The following is an 8,140-nucleotide window of genomic DNA, read 5'->3' on the forward strand; positions in this document are numbered from 1 at the left end:
TCTATACCCTACACTACATTACTGACACCTCTATGTCCTACACTACATTACTGACCCCTCTATACCCTACACTACATCACTGACCCCTCTATACCCTACACTACATTACTGACCCCTCTATGTCCTACACTACATTACTGATCCCTCTATACCCTACACTACATTACTGACCCATCTATAACCTACACTACATCACTGACCCCTCTATGCCCTACACTACATTACTGACTCCTCTATACTCACTACTACATTACTGACACCTCTATACCCTGCACTACATCACTGACCCTTCTATACCCTACACTACATTACTGACCCCTCTATGTCCTACACTACATCACTGACCCCTCTATACCCTACACTACATTACTGACCCCTCTATGTCCTACACTACATTACTGACCCCTCTATACCCTACACTACATTACTGACCCCTCTATACCCTACACTACATCACTGACCCATCTATACCCTACACTACATTACTGAACCCTCTATGTCCTACAATACATTACTGACCCCTCTACACTCAATACTACATTACTGACCCCTCTATACCCTTTGCTACATTATTGACCCCTCTATACCCTACACTACATTACTGACACTCTATACTCTACACTACATTACTGACCCCTCTATACTCTACACTACATTACTGACCTCTCTATGCCCTACACTACATTACTGGCCCCTCTATACCCTGCACTACATCACTGACCCCTCTATACCCTACACTACATTACTGAACTCTCTATACACTACACTACATTACTGACCCCTATATGTCCTACACTACATCACTGACCCCTCTATACACTACACTACATTACTGACCCCTATATGTCCTACACTACATTACTGACCCCTCTATACCCTACACTACATTACTGACCCCTCTATACCCTACACTACATTACTGACACCTCTATACCCACTACAACATTACTGACCTCTCTATACCCTACACTAAATTACTAACCCCTCTATGTCCTACACTATATTACTGACCCCTCTATACCCTATGCTAAATTATTGACCCCTCTATACCCTACACTACATTACTGACCTCTCTATACCCTTATCTACATTACTGACCCATCTATACCCTACACTATATTACAGACCCCTATATACCCTACACTATATCACTGACACCTCTATACCCTACACTACATTACTGACCACTCTATACCCTACACTGCATTACTGACCCCTCTATACCCTACACTATATTACAGACCCCTCTATACGCTACACTACATTACTGACCCCTCTAAAACCTACATTACATTATTGACCCCTCTATACCCATCATTAAAATACTGACCCCTCTATACCCTACACTACATCATTGACCGCTCTATAGCCTACACTACATTAATGACCCATCTTTGCCATTCACTACATTACTGACCTCTCTATACTCTTCACTACATTACTGACCCCTCTATACCCTATGCTGCATTATTGACCCCTCTATATCTTACACTACATCACTGACCCCTCTATACCCTACACTACATTACTGACCCCTCTATACTCTACACTACATTACTGACTCCTCTATACCCTACACTACATTACTGACCCCTCTATACCCTACATTACATCACTGACTCCTCTATAGCCTACACTACAATGCTGACCCCTCTAAAACCTACATTACATTATTGACCCCTCTATACCCATCTTTAAAATACTGACCCCTCTATACCCAACACCACAGCATTGACCGCTCTATAGCCTACACTACATTAATGACCCATCTTTGCCATACAATACATTACTGACCTCTCTATACTCTTCACTACATTACTGACCCCTCTATGCCCTATGCTACATTATTGACCCCTCTATACCTTACACTACATCACTGACCCCTCTATACCCTACACTACATTACTGACCCCTCTATACTCTACACTACATTACTGACTCCTCTATACCCTACATTACATTACTGACCCCTCTATACCCTACACTAAATTACTGACCCCTCTATACTCTACACTACATCACTGACCCCTCTATACCCTACACTACATCACTGACACCTCTATACCCTACACTACATTACTGACCCCTCTAAACCCTAATCTACATTACTGACCCCTCTATGTTCTACACTACTTTACTGACCCCTCTATACCTTACACTACATCACTGACCCCGCTATGCCCTACACTACATTACTGACCCCTCTATGTCCTACACTACAATACTGACCCCTCTATGTCCTACACTACATTACTGACCCCTCTATACCGTATGCTACATTACTTACCCCTCTATACCCTACACTACATCACTGGCCCCTCTATACCCTACATTACATTACTGACCGCTATATACTCTACACTACATTACTGAAGCCTCTATACCCGCTACTAAATTACTAAAACCTCTATACCCTACACTACATTACTGACCCCTCTATACCCTACACTACATTACTGACCCCTCTATACCCTACACTACATTACTGACTCCTCTATACCATACACTACATTACTGACCCCTCTATACCCTACACTACATTACTGACCCCTCTATACTCTACATTACATCACTGACCCCTCTATACCCTACACTATAGTACTGACCCCTCTAAACTCTACATTTCATTACTGACCCCTCTATGCCCTACACTACATTACTGACCCCTCTATACCCTACACTACATCACTGACCCCTCTATCCCTACACTACATTACTGACCCCTCTATGTCCTACACTACAATACTGACCCCTCTATGTCCTACACTACATTAATGACCCCTCTATACCCTATGCTACATTACTGACCCCTCTATACCCTACACTACATTACTGACCCCTCTATGTCCTACACTACATCATTGACCCCTCTATACACTACACTACATTACTGACCCCTATATATCCTACACTACATTACTGACAGCTCTATACCCTACACTACTTTACTGACCCCTCTATACCCTACACTACATTACTGACACCTCTATACCCACTACTACATTACTGACCTCTATATACCCTATATTACATTACTGACCCCTCGATGTCCTACACTATATTACTGACCCCTCTATACTCACTACTACATTACTGACCCCTCTATACCCTACATTTCATTACTGACCCCTCTATACTCTACACTACATTACTGAATCCTCTATACCCGCTACTAAATTAATGACCCCTCTATACCCTACACTACATTACTAACCCCTTTATACCCTACACTACATTACTGACCCCTCTATACCCTACACTACCTTACTGACCCCTCTATACCCTACACTACATTATTGACCCATCTATACCCTACACTACATCACTGACCCCTCTATACCCTACACTACATTACTGACCCCTCTATGTCCTAAACTACATCATTGACCCCTCTATACACTATACTACATTACTGACCCCTATATATCCTACACTACATCACTGATCCCTTCTATACCCTTTATTATATCACTGACCCCTCTATACTCTACACTACATCACTGACCCCTCTATACCCTACACTACATCACTGACCCCTCTATACCCTACACTACATTTCTGACCCCTCTAAACCCTAAACTACATTACTGAACCCTCTATGTCCTACACTACATTACTGACCCCTCTATACCTTATTCTACATCACTGACCCCTGTATGCCCTACACTACATTACTGACTCCTTTATACCCTACACTACATTACTCACCCCTCTAAACCCTACACCACATTTCTGACCCCTCTATACCCTACACTACATTACTGACCCCTCTATACTCTACACTACATCACTGACCCCTCTATACCCTACACTACAGTACTGACCCCTCTAAACCCTACACTACATTATTGACCCCTCTATGCCCTACACTACATTACTGACCCCTCTATGTCCTACACTACATTTCTGACCCCTCTATACCCTACACTACATCACTGACCCCTCTATGCCCTACACTACATTACTGACCCCTCTATGTCCTACACTACAATACTGACCCCTCTATGTCCTACACTACATTAATGACCCCTCTATACCCTATGCTACATTACTGACCCCTCTATACCCTACACTACATCACTGACCCCTCTATACCCATTACTACATTACTGACCTCTATATAACCTACATTACACCATTGACCCCTCTATAGCCTACACTACAATGCTGACCCCTCTATACCCTACAATACTTTACTTACCCCTCTATACCCATCATTAAAATACTGACCCCTCTATACCCTACACTACATCATTGACCGCTCTATACCCTACACTACATCAATGACCCATCTTTGCCATACACTACATTACTGACCTCTCTATACCCTTCACTACATTACTGACCCCTCTATACCCTATGCTACATTATTGACCCCTCTGTACCTTACACTACATCTCTGACCCCTCTATACCCTACACTACATTACTGACCCCTCTATTCTCTACACTACATTACTGACTCCTCTATTCCCTACACTACATTACTAACCCCTCTATACCCTACACAACATTACTGACCCCTCTATACCCTACACTAAATTACTGACCCCTCTATACTCTACACTACATCACTTACCCCTCTATACCCTGCACTACATAAATGACCCCTCTATACCCTACACCAAATTACTGACCCCTCTAAACCTAAACTACATTACTGACCCCTCCATGTCCTACACTACATTACTGACCCCTCTATACCTTACACTACATCACTGACCCCTCTATGCCCTACACTACATCACTGACCCCTCTATACCTTACACTATATCACTGACCCCTCTATGCCCTACACTACAATACTGATCCCTCTTTGTCCTACACTACATTACTGACCCCTCTATACCCTATGCTACATTACTGACCCCTCTATGCCCTACACTGCATCACTGACCCCTCTATACCCTACATTACATTACTGACCGCTCTATACTCTACACTACATTACTGAAGCCTCTATACCCGCTACTAAATTACTAACCCCTCTATACTCTACACTACATTACTGACCCCTCTATACCCTACACTACATTACTGACCCCTCTATACCCTACACTACATTACTGATTCCTCTATACCCTACACTACATTACTGACCCCTCTATACACTACTCTACAGTACTGACCCCTCTAAACCCTACACTACATTACTGATCCCTCTATGCCCTACACTACATTACTGACCCCTCTATGTCCTACACTACATTACTGATCCCTCTATACCCTACACTACATCACTGACCCCTCTATGCCCAACACTACATTACTGACCCCTCTATGTCCTACACTACAATACTGACCCCTCTATGTCCTACACTACATTAATGACCCCTCTATACCCTATGCTACATTACTGACCCCTCTATACCCTACAATACATCACTGACCCCTCTATATCCTACAGTACATTACTGACCCCTCTATAACCTACACTACATCACTGACCCCTCTATACCCTACACTACATTACTGACCCCTCTAAACCCTACACTACATCACTGACCCCTCTATACCCTACATTTCATTACTGACCCCTCTATACTCTACACTACAGTACTGAATCCTCTATACCCGCTACTAAATTACTGACCCCTCTAAACCCTACACTACATTACTAACCCCTCTATACCCTACACTACATTACTGACCCCTCTATACCCTACACTACATTACTGATCCCTCTATACCCTACACTACATCACTGACCCATCTATACCCTACACTACATCACTGACCCCTCTATATCCTACAGTACATTACAGACCCCTCTATACTCTACACTACATCACTGACCCCTCTATACCCTACACTACATCACTGACCACTCTATGCCCTACACTACATCACTGACACCACTATTCCCGCCACTACATTAATGACCCCTCTGAACCTTACACTACATTACTGACCCCTCTATTCCCTACACTACAATACTCACCCCTCTATGTCCTACACTACAATACTGACCCCTCTATACCCTACTCTACTGACCCCTCTATACCCTACAATACATCACTCACCCCTATTTAGCCTACACTACATCACTGACCCCTCTATGCCCTACAATACATCACTGACCCCTATATACCCTACACTACATCACTGACCCCTGTATTCTCTACGCTACATTACTGACCCCTCTATACCCTACACTACATCTCTGACCCCTCTATACCCTATGCTACATTACTGACCCCTCTATACCCTACACTACATCACTGATTACTCTATGCCCTACAATAAATAACTGACCCCTCTAAACCCTACAATAAATCACTGACCCCTATATACCCTACACTACATCACTGACCCCTCTATACCCTACATTATATCACTGACCCCTCTATTCTCTACGCTACATTACTGACCCCTCTATACCCTACACTACATCACTGACCCCTCTATACCCTACACTACATTACTGACCCCTCTATACCCTATGCTACATTACTGACCCCTCTATACCCTACACTACATCACTGACTACTCTATGCCCTACAATAAATCACTGACCCCTCTATACCCTACACTACTGACCCCTATATACCCTACATTGCATTACATACCCCTCTATGCATTACAATACATCACTGATCCCTCTGTACCCTACACTACATTGCTGACCCCTCTATGTCCTACACTACATCACTGACCCCTCTATACCCTACAATACATTACTGACCCCTCTATGTTCTACAATACATCACTGACCCCTCTATACCCTACACTACTGACCCATCTATACCCTACATTATGTTTCTGACCCCTCTTTACTCGCTACCAAATTACTGACCCTTCTATACCCACCACTACATTACCGACCCCTCTATACCCTACATTACATCACTGATCCCTCTATACCCCACACTACAATTATGACCTCTCTATTCCTTACATTACATTACTGACCCTCTGAAGAATCTGTCTCATTTGTGGGTGCAAAAATGCATCAGGTGTTCTGTCGTCATTGGGACGCAGGTGGAACACAAAATCCAAAAGATGCAAGCTTGACTCCGGTAGCCACTAGCACGCACCACAAAATGTACACCCACCAGATTGCTCCTACCCGAGTCTATTGCACAGGCCATGCATTGGGAGCAGAGGTCCCTCTGCGATGGGTCTCAGCGCTGTCCATTGCCGGGTACACATGTCAGTTACCATAAGCTCACTCATTTCCTCCCTGTTATGAGGGTAGAGGTAAGGATTGCTTTAGACCACAAGTGTCATCCTCCCTGGCCAAAGGTAGAGGTAAAGACTATCTTTCAAATAAATTGTGGATCTATGCAGTACCTACAGTCTGTGGATTAAGCTCCAATCTATTGGAGTGCATGACTTTATTGCTAACATCAATACCAGCTGGTTTATTACTAACTTATCATCTATGCATGCATGAACTTACAAATACTGACATACCAAGCCGTTAAACATCACCTTGCGCTTTACTATTTAATCTATCATTTTCTGACTTACTTGAGATTATTTATGTTCTGCTATACTGTATATTGGTGGCTATGTGCAATATTGTTCAAATGTGATAAATTGAAAATATTCATAATATGGCACCTGTTTATCTACTGTTCATGTGTCATATGTATTTCAATGTTGATTTTTATCAAGTAAAAATATGTTTCAAATAAGAAGCTGTGTCTGAGCGCTCCCATTTCTATATTTTACATTACTGACCCCTTAATACCCTACACTACATTACTGACCCCTTTATACCGAACACTACATCACTGACCCCTCTAAAACTTACACTACATCACTGACCCCTCTATACCCTACACTACATCACTGACCCCTCTATACCCACTACTACATTACTGACCCCTCTATACCCTACAGTACATCACTGACCCCTCTATACCCACTACTACATTACTGACCCCTCTATATGCTACACTAATTCACTGACCCCTCTATACCCACTACTACCTTAATGACCCCTCTATACCCTATACTACATCACTGACCCCTCTATACTCTACACTAGTTCACTATCCCCTCTATACCCTACACTATATCAATGACCCCTCTATACACTACACTACTTCACTGACCACTCTATTCCCTACACTATATCACTAACCCCTCTATACCCTACACTACATTACTGACCCCTCTATACCCACTACTAC

The sequence above is a fragment of the Taudactylus pleione genome, unplaced genomic scaffold, assembly GCF_031769625.1.
Source record: "Taudactylus pleione unplaced genomic scaffold, aTauple2 ptg000176l, whole genome shotgun sequence".
NCBI lineage: Eukaryota > Metazoa > Chordata > Amphibia > Anura > Myobatrachidae > Taudactylus > Taudactylus pleione.